Consider the following 13,408-nt stretch of genomic DNA (forward strand, 5'->3'; position numbering starts at 1 on the left):
TGCAAAACTCTGCGCGTGTTTGCTCGTGTGTATTGCGATGCACGTCATTCATAAAAAAAATGGCAAAACCCAACTCTAACATGATTTAGCTTTATTTTCTTTAAAACCGAATGTGCTCTATAATATCGTTGGGTTATCAGCATCCCCTATATGGAATAAATACCACTGCAAATCAAGGCCGGCTCCAGGCATGGGCAGGGGTGGGCTGAGCCCACCTAAACGTCTGTCTTGTCCACCCAATGAGAATAAAAAACAACACCAAAAATTGCAGTATTTTCTATTGGTTGAAAGCAACGTCACTCTTCACTTACAGAGCGGCTTTAGTTTGTAACAGAGATGCTGCTGGAAGCAAAATAATGTGCAAAGGAATTTTAGGCGAACTGCACGCTTGCTTTGAGTTTATTATAAACAGCATGTAAAATTAATTGTGCAGTAAAATCAGATTCATTTATTATAACGGGAGTTTTTGCAGTCTTATTTTGTGAAGGAGAAAGACGCGTCACGCGAGTGGTAACATTTTAGCAAACAGCTATTATTTGCTTGCAATATTTAGGCTAGATTTTAACTTATCGACCGTCAGGAATGACTGAAAGATGCATCTCAAACACCCCAATTCATAGTGAAGGTGGTAGCGAAACACTATGCAAACGAATTTAGTTTAGGCGCACTGCGCGCTCACGGACCTCGTATACAACAGCAGATATGATGTAAAGTTCACTGTGCACTGCAGTGTAATCAGATTCATTGATTAAAAAGGGAGTTTTTTTGCGAAATTAAACAGAAGTCAGTGATTGTTCAGTGATGGGGAATGTTCTTTAGCCCGCTTTCTTTATAGGCTTCTATTTATTTTACAGAACAGCTTTATTAATGCGTAAAACATCAATAAAATCAAACGCACACAACTACTATATAAAGGGCAACAATGAACAATAATTATTTTTGTTTTAATCTTGCAGTCTTCTGTAATGAATGTCTGTCTGTTTTATATATGTATAACATCATAAATCATTTAAATCTTGCATGTATTGAAGTCATATAATGCAGTGTTTGTTGAAAGTCACCCAACAGCAATATGAAAGACTGAGAGCATGATAATAAACTCGTTTTAAAAAAGCAGGGTTATTTCATAAATCATCTTTTTAACTTCTTTATACTTTCTTATACATGTAGGCCTACAAACATTAGTTTTGTGTTGTTTAAAACTAAATATGAACTTGTTTTTTCTTGTTGTTGTTTTTTTGCGATATTTCAGTTTTCTCCAGTTCTTTTTCGGCAAATAAATGAAAATAAAAACAACATTTTTATATGAAATTTGAGGGAAATTTTGTCAGACGTTCACAGAAATAAACAAAAACGATAATTTTACTAAAACACATTCTTATCTTATCAGAAAAAAATGAAAAAAAAAATGTTTCAATGGTTTCTTAATTGTTTTCTGGTTGGGGTATATGCCCAACCAGGATACCTGCTAGCCCACCCTTCTGCACCTGCAGGAACCGGGCCTGATGCAAACACAGCTGGGTTTCTCCGATGTTAACCCAGGATTAAGTTATAAACATTCACAGCCATTCAGGCTACATTCACATAAATTGGGGATATGTTGTCATAAATCAAGAAATGTCTCTGCTGTAGGCTTTTCATAATGTCAGGCTTTTTAAAGTTATTTTAAATGTGGCAGCCACAGCAAGTGCTCGTTGAGAGACAAACCCCGTTCACATATTGTATTGTCCTAAAAGCGTGGTCTGTCAAAACATATCAAAACATTAAAAATGAAACTGTTGATCCAGTTTACCAAATGAAAGCATGTTGTGAAATATATGCATTAAACAGGACGTGATGAGAACTTTGGATAGCACCGGAACCGCGGGTTACATAAACATTGAAGAAACTTTCTTGCTTTGTTTGACGCCTTATACTTCTTATCATTCGTTTCACGCCTCATACTTATCATTCGTTTCAGCAACTACTTTTTTACCATTAGAAAGTTAAAACTGATCATATTATTAAATCGACCAAGCAAAATGAGGTCAGTGCGGTGCGAGGCAAGATACTTATGACTTTAGCCGGTTTCTTTCTTTGTGAATATTTTTCGCATCGTCAGCCAAATATCAGAAACGGTCTATTTGTTTTGTAGCTCAACTTCTGACAAGTTCAACATCTTATTTGGAATACATTTTAAAACTGCTACGTGCCGAAATAATTTGGTTCTTGAATGACTTGCAAGGCTCAATGTGAGAAGGCGCTTTCTTAATCAACCCAGTCTCATGAAGCAACATTTAAAAGGGTATTTCTAGCGCAGATTAAGTTTAGGATCCTGCACTTTAAATGCCTTTTAATATTCAACTCTTTGTTACTGCTCACACAACCTCCATCAACCCCCACCTCCTACTGCAGGAAGAAATCACCCTATAACACTTCAGCGAACATTCAAAAGAAGTGTCTATATTGAGAAGTTGCATATTTAAGAATAGATTGAAATGTAAACAGGGATTTTTTACCTTAATTATTTTATAAAGTGCTGTATTGATAAAGAAGATATGAAAACATTTAATTGTTTGTCATTTAAACAAGAGGTCATTACGGTGTTTTAATATGTAAAATGTAATATTAAAATAATTGAATAGCCTATGTAACGTAAATTAGGAGGAGCATTATGATTATAAAAAGCATATTTTGGCGAAGATGTTTCGTTTATGTTTGGAGTTAAGTTTCTTATCAGTGTTACGGCGTCTTATGCTGAAACGGTCTATAAACTGCATATTTTGGCCAATATTATGTTTTTTCGTTCGCGTCTTCACACGGGCCTCTGTTCTAGCTCATTAATAATAATTTATGTTACATTTCGCCTTGTGCAGTTTACTTTCTCCGGTCCGCGTTCATTTATAATTATAAAAATAGTGATATTGTGTCACATTCGCCCTCACGTATTGGCTAAAAGACAGTGTGTAGGCCTTCTGTTGTCTGTTGACTGTTTAATGTTATTATAAAATGTAATATTGAACTTCATTGCGTTTGCGATGTGGTGGAAATGAGATTATCCTTAAATAAAGACACATTTATTATTAAAGCTTACCCGCGAATAGGGACGTATTAAACTGTGGTTATGGAACTTTTTAAAAACAATCAAATGGTTCAACAGTTTGCTCGTATAAGGACAGAGAAGACAGTGCATGGCTATTTTTTCATGGTTAAATTTATAATTTTATTATAATAGTGTGTTCTTATAACTATCAGGCATAGTCGCTTTAGACTGGCAGAAAATCATGTGATCATAACACGTTTGTTCTAATGATTTTTGTTCTAATGATTTAATGATTACTTTACTATGTCCTGCATTTCGCCCAATTACTCTTGTTTTAACTCTTGTTTTAATCTTTAATGTGTTGCCTCCTGGCATGCAATAATGAATTTATCACATTGAATTTCACTGTTTCAGTACATGTGGTAAGTACTGAAAGCGCAAACTCTCCCTTTGCGCCTCCTGGCGGAGATTTCGCGATTTCACATGTAAATGTTTTTTTTTAACTGCCGCCCTTCCCCAACGGCGGCACTCAACGCGGTGGTAGAGAGCATTCTGGTTGACTACCTATTGTAATGTATCATTATGTTATGCTGATAATAAAATTTGCAATTAGAAATTTATTACACAATTATTACTTATGGGCTAGGACCAGCTGTGGAGCATCATTGCTAAAAATGGCATCACGCAGCACTCAAGAACAATGTACTTTTGTCCTTAGCATGCACTCAAAGGTTTTAAAGAGGACGTTCTTAAAGTCTTTCTCAAAAATGAATGAAAATCAGATCAGAGTCTTCTGAAGCTCGCTGAAGGTTGGATTGAATACAAAAAAATGATATTTTCAGCAAGCGGTTTCTCTCTTCCAATCGTTCTATAGCGTCTCATACACATCTTGAATCAAATTCCTGAGATGGCTTCATTTTATTTCTGTTTGTGTGCACAGTGGCTTTAACAAGACTTGATCTCTCCCTTCTCCCCTGGCATTCTGTCTCTCCTTCAGATCCCGAAGTTTGATTCACTGAGAGACAGATATTGAATGGACTAAAGCTGTGAAGTAACAGTGTAAATGTTGTTGACACAAAATATTGCCATAATAATTTAAACATGTCTCAACATCAAAAGATTTTACAGATTAAAAGCTCTAATGATGTTTTGCTCAAGATCAAAGTTTACCCTGTATGTTCTGCTCCAATTATATTTGTAAGTAACAAGTATAGTCTTAAGTAGCACAGGCATATTTGTAGTAATAGCCAACAAAATATTGATGGGTCAAAATTATATTTTTTTCTTTTATGCCAAAAATTATTGGGAAATTATGTAAAGATCATGTGGGGAATGACGGAAAACCCACCTATAATCTTCACTCGCTTCTGCCCGCTCTTTGGGAATTACCCATGTAAAGCTACGAATTTCCGCTTTCAGGTTCATCTAATCTCCACAACGTCATTACAGCAGTTAGCCAACAGAAAGCGTTAAAACAAACCTGTTTTTTCTTAGAAACGGTCTGCTTCAGAGCCTCTGATGGACAACTTTAAAGGCAAATTTCTCAATATTTTGTTTTTTTTGCATCATCAGATTCCAGAGTTTTAAATAGTTGTATCTCGGCCACATATTGTCGTATCTTAACAAACAATACATCAATGGAAAGCTTTTAGATGATGTACACATCTCAATTTGAAAAGATTGACCCTCATGACTGGTTTTGTTGTCCAGGTTCACATCTATTAAAACGCATGCACTTATTTTTTTCTTCCAAATGGATGAAAAGAGGCAGATGGTCTACTGTAATTCAGGATTTTGATTCATTTATTTGATTCATTCATTTTCATGACAGCTACCATTTTTAATTGATTTATCCAAACTAAGATCATTCAGTCTCTTACTCAACAGACTCTTTCTGACATCATTATTGAATTGTTCTTTGTTTATTACAAAACATGTTCCGCTGAAAAATACATGAGAACACATTTCTCATAACGTTTAACAATGAAACGTTTTTAACGTGTGCGGGGGTTTTTTTTGCATTATGCTTTTTCCCTATACTGTATGTCTCATGTATGTTTGAAGTCAACACAATGTCAATGTCACTGAATTCCACTCTCATTTCTGTCTGGCTAAATAATTCATCCACATCAAACAAAGGTTTTCCTGAGCTCTGTATCTGAAGAACAATGTCAATGTTGAAAACTCGCCAGTCACACATGTCCTTCAATATCTATCTTCTAATGTTTGGAGAAGAGTTTTTTTGTCACAGGGTTTGCCAGCAAACACTTTCTTTCTCCGTGAGGAGAAGAGGAACTTCTCAACCAGATTCAGAAATATAAAGCATGAGTGATTTTCAAACCACTCACCCAGCAGCAAAAAGCAAATCTTTTTTCCAATCGTTCCCGCTCCTCCCGTGGAATGAATGGATGGATAACAGAAACACATTTTGAAAGAGCTACGACTTTCTGAGGATGTATCAAGTCAGGGGCACATAACACATTTCTTGACGAAAAAATACAGTAGGAGTCTGCTGTATTTGTGTGGCCTCAAGAAAAGCACAACGAGGATGGTGCTGTTAGATCCTTCTTGGACAACACTGACTCTGGAATGCTGAACAACAGGACATTTGCTAAAGAGATTTGGAGGTTAAACGAATTTAGGTGACATATGACCCAAAGCTACCTGAGATTTTGTAATGGGGTGAGATGGATATATTGCTGTTTATGACAATGGTTGCATGCATTATTTAGTACATAAAGGCTAAGGTCATCATTATTTCAAACATTTTTTTGTTCTGAATCGATGGTCATAGCTTTACTTAATTTCACTTAAAAGGAAAATGGTAGTGGATGATGTCCCAGAACTGAAAATTGCCAACATTCTTCCAAATATCTTTCACTGTGTTCATTGGAACAAATAAATTGATACAGGTTTGAAACAACCCGAGGGTGAATAAATGATGACAAGATTTTTCATTTTTGGATGAACTATCTTTTAACTCAACCAAGCAAATTGTGATGTCAAGCCGACCTGCAGCCACATGAGAACCTCTTCTGTGAAAGCACTCTTAATTGATTCATCACAGCATTTTTCTTTTCTTTTTTCATTTTAATGAAGGTCGGCAGTATGGTGAAATATAATTGGCATGTATCTGTTAAATGTGCAGATGCTATGGTTGGTAGTCTAATGGGATGTGCTGATTGCTCTCAATATGTTTCTCGCAGTGTCACTTGCTGACTTAAACTCGGCAGAACTATCAGCCAAAAAAAGATAAAGAAAAACAAAATAACAATCTGCTCCGGCTTTAATCACATCGTCACGCGCCGAGTTTGTTCTATTTAAATATAACATGCAGAAATCTGCTTTCTCATCGCACACTGTCAGACTGATGTTATCTCTCTTATAGCATTTCAAGAGTAATTCTCCATTATCTTTTCTTTTACAAAGTCCACAGACCATCCATTGAGGCATTAAAAAACACAATGCCGTTTTCATACCAAGAGTATCGTCTCATTCACGCTTATCACACAAACATCTGAACGAGTAAAGTGTTATCTTCTTAACCATGAATAATGCATCCTCAGATTGGAATAGCCTAATAATAACATCAATAAACGAATAGTCTGACTGCAGTACGCCAGGATTAGTGGAGCTGTGTACTTTGAAGATCTTGCTAGCGGGATGTGTGGTGGTCACAGGTTAAAACCGTTTTGACCTTCCCTGGAGACGCACTAAAAATGCGGCTCATCATTTCAGAGCTCCAGATGTGACAAGACAAGCTTGGAGTGATTGTCACATCCGCACTGCCTGGAGATGATGTGTCATAAGTGCTCTGTGTCACGATTCAGTCTGTGTTCCCTTGACTTTTAGTTTGTTTTCCTGAGTTCCTGTTTCCCCTTGTTCAGTGTTGAGTATTGTCAGGTGTTCCTTGTTTGCCTGCTTGTTATCCCATGTGTATATACTGTATATCCCTAGTGTTTCATTTGTCAGTCGTTGTTTCGGCGTCCCTGTTGTTTTTGGTTCCCTTTCGAAGGAACTCGCACTGCGTCACCACGGCAACGCTTTGGGGAACGCCTCAGCGTGACCAGCTCTGAGCACGTGTGTCAACATTGTCCAGTAGTGATACGTCATGGGCGGATGCCGTATGAACCAGGAAGTATAAAAGGGCATCCGAAACTTTGGGGCAGAGCTCAATTTCAGCTCTTGTCTTCTCAGAAAGCGGCTCTGTGTGTAACGTGTGTGTGTCTAGTTAAAAGAAGCGTGTGTGTGTTTAGTTAAAAGAAGCGTGTATGGTCAGCCAGTTGCTAACATGTCAGAGAAAAATTTCAGACCTTGTGCTTCTCCTTGTTCGCGTTTTATCACGAACAAGGACACGCATAATCTCTGCGTAGTCTGTTTGGGAGCGGAGCATGCACGGTCAGCGCTCGAGGGAGCTGATTGTGTGCACTGTGGACTCCTTCCACAGCGTACGCTCCGTTCCCGCCTGGCACTCTTTGAGGAGGGCGGCCAGGTGCGAGCTCCACGCGGTTCTGGTCCCTCTTCTGCCGAGGCAGAGCGGAAACTTCACTCGGGAGGCTCGCAGATGGATGTCTGTGGCCCCTCCGTGGCTTCCACCTCTCTCTCTCTGCTGAGTCGGGAGCACGCACTGTGATTTCTCCCGCTCAGAGAGGGAGTCCGGTACTGCATTTCTCTGCATCTGAGGATGTAGATGTGACGAGTATCGAAGCAGGAGAGTTAAATCATGTCCCCCCTCTTTCTGCTTCAGTACACGCCGATCTGGTGGAAGTCATGACAGTGGCGGTAGCCCAGCTGACAATAGATTGGCCGCAAGATAAACCAAGCGCTCGTCCTGAGAGTAAGCTGGACGAGCGATGTCTTAAGCACAGCATACAGCCCTCACGGCGCAAGCTCCCCTTTTTCACGGACCTACATCAAGAGGTGTGTAGATCGTGGCAGCGTCCTTATACAGTGCGAGTCTTTACGCCACAGACCTGCATTTACTCTAACGTCCAGGGCTATAAAGAACAAGGGTACAAGGATGCCGAGAATAGAACAGACGCTTGCGAGCTATCTGTCTCCATCATCGGCATCGTCCCTAAAGCCCCCACCTTGCCAACAAAGCCATGCAGAGTGACATTGACTTTGGTTGGCAAGGCGTATGCGGCAGCGGGGCAGTCGGAGGCGTGTTTACACTCTGTGGCACTGCTTCAGGCGTATCAGGCTGATGCACTGCGGGAATTAGTCGATACTGGGGTGGTGGCGGCGGATGTCTTACAACCCGTCCGTCATGCTTTGGATGTTTCGCATCGTGCTACTCGTGAGGCGGCCCGTTCTTTGGGCCGCTCCATGGGTGCTATGGTAGCCACTGAGAGGCACTTGTGGCTGAACCTGTCAGACATGAAACCATCTGACAGATCGTTCCTTCTGGACGCCCCGCTGTCTCCTACGGGTCTTTTCGGCAATGCGGTTGACACCGTTGTTGAGAGATTCGAGGAGGCTAATAAGCAGGCGGCGGCGTTCAAACTTTATCTCCCCCGCCGCGGACAGACTCCCGGGGCAGCTGGGTGGGAACAGCCACAGGCATCTACTAGCCATTGTGAGCGCCAGAGGCAGAGTGTTGGTTCTCGAGCTCCACCCCAGAAGGCGTGGGGTTCGGGAAGATATTCCCATCCGCAGGCAGACAAACCTAGGACTGACCTGAGGGCAGTCATTCCGGCGAGGAAGGCGGAGTACAAGAAAAAGTCCTGACAGCATGTCGGGACCTCTGAGGGCATGTCCCCCAGGAGCATCAGCTCGCACCTCATTATACGGTGCCTCGGTGCCTTCGAGGGGTTATGCCGGCTCGGCCAGTCGAGGCGTGCCGAGCGGCAGCGGTCCCCACGGTAATATCACCAGAGGCTGGTCCCGAGAGAATAGTCCCCTTAGTGGACCATTTAGCAAAATGGAAAAGTCTGCCAAATGTGTCACGATGGGTCCTGCACACGGCAGAGCTGGGTTACCGGATCCAATTTCAAGTCCACCTGCCCCGCTTCAACGGGGTTTTGTACACCGAGGTGTGCCCCGAGCAGGCTCTGGTGATGGAACAAGAAGTAAAAATGCTATTGTGCAAGGTGGCAATAGAGATCGTACCTCCTCACGAAATAAACCCAGGCTTTTACAGTCGGTATTTTATTGTTTTGAAAAAAGACGGGGATTACGTCCGATTTTAGATCTAAATCAGGCAATGAAGCGACTCAAGTTCAAGATGCTGACTTTGAGACAGATTGTAGGACAAGTCAGATCCGAGGACTGGTTTGTCACGATCGATCTAAAGGACGCGTATTTCCACGTCTCCATTTTTTCTCATCAGTTAAAGTTCCTGAGGTTTGCTTTCAGGGGCAAAGCATATCAATACCGGGTTCTTCCGTTCGGCCTGGCGCTGTCTCCACGCACGTTCATGAAGTGCGTGGATGCAGCTCTAGCTCCGCTGCGCATGAAAGGCATTCGAGTGTTAAATTACATAGACGATTGGCTTATTCTAGCAGAGTCGGAACAACTGGCTGTTCAAAATCGAGATGTTGTTCTAACACATATGAGAGAACTAGGGCTGAGGCTGAATACCAAGAAGAGTGTGCTTTCTCCAGCACAGAGAACCACTTTTCTAGGGGTAATATGGGATTCCACCACAATGCAGGAGCAGCTCGCGCCGGCTCATATTGCTGCAATCCTGTCAGCCGTGTCCAGAATAAAGCTAGGCCAGTCACTTACTGTAAGGCTTTTTCAGAGATAATTGGGGCTCATGGCAGCTGCGTCCAACATAATACCTGTCGGCCTGCTATATATGAGACCTCTGCAGTGGTGGCTCAGAACCAAAGGGTTTTCCCCGAGGGGCAACCCATTGCGCATGATCAGAGTGACACGCCTGCACACACTGAAAATGTGGAAGAAACCGTGGTTCGTCTCCCAGGGCCCAGTGCTGGGGAGCAGTTGTCGGCGCGTTGCACTTACAACCGATGCTTCACTCACAAGTTGGGGAGCTGTTATGGAAGGCCAATGGGGCCAAAATTGATGGGAGAGCCATTTTCGGTCTTGGCACATAAATTGCCTGGAGATGATGGCAGTGTTTCTGGCGTTGACACACTTTCTCCCACAGCTCAGAGGCCAACATGTGCTGGTCAGAACAGACAACACAGCCGTGGTCTCGTATATAAATCACCAGGGGGGTCTACGGTCGCGGCCACTGTACAAGTTGGCATGGCAGATTCTCCTGTGGTCTCAGGGGAAGCTGCTCTCCTTGAGGGCAGTTTATATCCCTGGTCATTTGAACCGAGGAGCAGACATCCTGTCGAGGCAGGGGCTGAGGCCAAGGGGAATGGAGACTCCACCCAGAGGTGGTGGAGCAGATTTGGATGAGGTTTGGCCGGGCACAGGTGGATCTGTTTGCGACTCAGGAAACCACACACTGTCCGCTCTGGTTTTCCCTCACACATCCAGCCCCATTAGGGTTGGATTCCATGGCACACATGTGGCCGAGGCTTCACCTGTACGCTTCTCCTCCGATTGCTCTACTCCCGGGAGTTCTGGAAAGGGTGCGTAGAGACGTAGTTCATCTGCTGCTGGTAGCCCCGTTCTGGCCGGCCCGAGTGTGGTTCTCGGACATGATAGACCTGTTGGAGAGCCCTCCATGGGAGATTCCTTTAAGGAGGGACCTCCTTTCTCAGGCGGGGGGTCAGATACTGTATATCACCCATGCCCGGAGTTATGGAAACTGTGGGTCTGGCCTCTGAGAGGGCTGGTCTCTTAAACACTGGTCTCTCAGCTGAGGCTGTGGAGACCATACTTAACTCCAGAGCTCCCTCCACAAGGAAGCTTTATGCCTTAAAGTGGGTAGTTTTCACTTCTTGGTGTTCAGCTCACCTTAGAGACCCTGTCAACTGTCCAGTATCGACAGTGCTTGAGTTCTTGCAAGATCGCTTTGCTGCGGGCTTATCCCTGTCTACGTTAAAGGTTTATGTGGCGGCCATCTCTGCCTTTCACACTTTGTTAGGGGGCATACCTGTAGGTAGAGACCCTTTAGTCCTACACTTTATATGTGGTGCTCGCAGGCTGAGGCCTATGGTACCTAAGGTACCAACCTGGGATCTGGCCCTAGTTCTGGAGGGTCTTTCGGGTCCGCCCTTTGAACACTTTGAAGTTTCTCACTCTTAAGACTGTCTTCATGTTGGCTATTACTTCCCTCAAAAGAGTGGGAGACCTTCAGGCCTTGTCGGTTTCCCCTACGTGCCTTGAATTTGCTCCGGGGTTAGTTAAGGCGTTCCTTTTCCCCTGGGCGGGGTATGTGCCTAAGGTTATGCAGAATGTGCCGAGACCCATTACACTGCAGGCCTTTTGTCCTCCACCCTTCGGGAGCCAGGACCAGGAAAAGCTAAACTTGTCATGTCCAGTGCGAGCACTGGACTCATATGTACACAGAACTGCGGTTTGGAGGAAAGCGGAGCAGCTCTTTGTATGCTTTGTATCACCGAAGAAAGGTTTTTCGGCAACCAAACAATCCATTAGCAGATGGATAGTTGACGCTATCTCTCTGGCTTATGAAGCCTCTGGCATGCCATCGCCCTTGGGTGTCAAAGCTCATTCTACAAGGGGTATGGCGGCCTCCGTGGCCTTAAGGTCAGGGGCGTCTATGCGAGATGTGTGTGATGCGGCAGGATGGTCCTCGCCACTCACATTTGTGAGATTTTCGAGCTTGGACATGAACCTCACTCCAGGAGCCCAAGTGCTTGATTCTCAGATGTGACTTTGTGTACACACAGACAGGCATTTGGGTGCATGGCGATTTGGGCATTCCGTTCCCCAAAGCGTTGCAGTGGCGATGCAGTGCAAGTTCCCTCGAAAGGGAACGTCTCGGTTTACGTCTGTAACCCTTGTTCCCTGAGAAGGGAACGAGACACTGCGTCTCCCTGCCATACTCCCTGCATCCCTGTTAGCCTCTTGCTTCGAAGTTTTCGAGCTGAAATTGACTGTTTCGGATGCCCTTTTATACTTCCTGGTCCATACGTCATCCGCCCATGACGTATCATTACTGGACAGTGTTGACACACGTGCTCAGAGCTGGTCACGCTGAGGTGTTCCCCAAAGCGTTGCCATGGAAACGCAGTGTCTCGTTCCCTTCTCATGGTGTACCGTAAGAACAACAGAACAAGAACACGATAATGTCAGTTACCAAACATATGTCCCCCCGTAGTAATTATTATAGAATTACTACTATGGCTAATAAAAGGGGGATGAGATCTGTTTGGTTACTGACATTCTTCCAAATATCTTCCTTTGTGTTTAGCAGAACAAAGAAATGTATACAGGTTTGGAACAACCTAAGGGTGAGTAAACAATGACAGAATTTTCATTTTTTGGGGGGTGAACTATCCCTTTAAGTGATGATAAAGTTTATAACTGGCCATATATCCAGATGTGCGGTGCAGTCCAGCACACTTTCTGTGTAATGTATTTCCTGCTGTCTGTGCAGAATGAGAAATTTCACCACACAAATTGCTCAGCTCTCATTCACTGGACACATTTGCACTGATGCTTTATTTGCTTAATTCATTTAATGAATTGAAACAATCTGGACCCGTATGTATAAAGCCACACAAAGTATAATTTTACTCTCCAGTGTGTCCAAATTCTAAGAATTGTCATGGTCCTGCCTCATTGTCCTTGATTTCCATGTCGAGTGGCAGGATCTTGACAGATCCCTTATGTTTAGTGTGAGAAAGTCATGGTTTGTTTCCCATTGACATGCCATGTGCTTTCTCGTGTCTCGTCATTGGCCCCGCCCCTCTCGTTTCCCTATCGCTTCCCTGCCTTGTCTCATGTTCCTCACCTGCCCCTCGTTATCTTCCTTTGTCTGTCTCCCTATTTAATGCCAGTGTGTTTGCTGTCTTGTGCGGATTTGTTGTTCAATGTGACAGCCTGAGTGTCTTGTATAAAGTTTAAGGCCTGAGTTCCTTGTACTGCGTGTTGTACTACGTTCTCGTCCTGAGTTTTCTGTGCAATGTGAGTTTCCTGTGCCTCGTGTTATACTCGTGTTCCTGTTGCCTTGTCTCATTAATTAGAGTACCTTGCCTTGTTTGTGACGTTGTGTCGTGCCTCGTTTAGTTTACTTTTGCCCCATCGAGGGAAGTGTTTTATTTCAAGTTTTGTATATCAGTTCTGTTCTCGTTTTGAGACCCCCTCGTGGGTATTTCCTTTGTTCTTTGTACAATAAAGTATTTGTTAACCCCTTATCCACGGCCTGCCTGCATTTGGGTTCTTCCGCCACGCAAACCGTGACAAGAATGATGTAATTTTAGTCTAATTCTTACAGATAAGGATAAGAGTGATTCAGAAAGGTTCACAAGTGTTAAGACTATGTCTCAGCTCCTAAAT

The sequence above is a fragment of the Triplophysa rosa genome, linkage group LG11, assembly GCF_024868665.1.
Source record: "Triplophysa rosa linkage group LG11, Trosa_1v2, whole genome shotgun sequence".
NCBI classification, from domain to species: Eukaryota; Metazoa; Chordata; class Actinopteri; order Cypriniformes; family Nemacheilidae; genus Triplophysa; species Triplophysa rosa.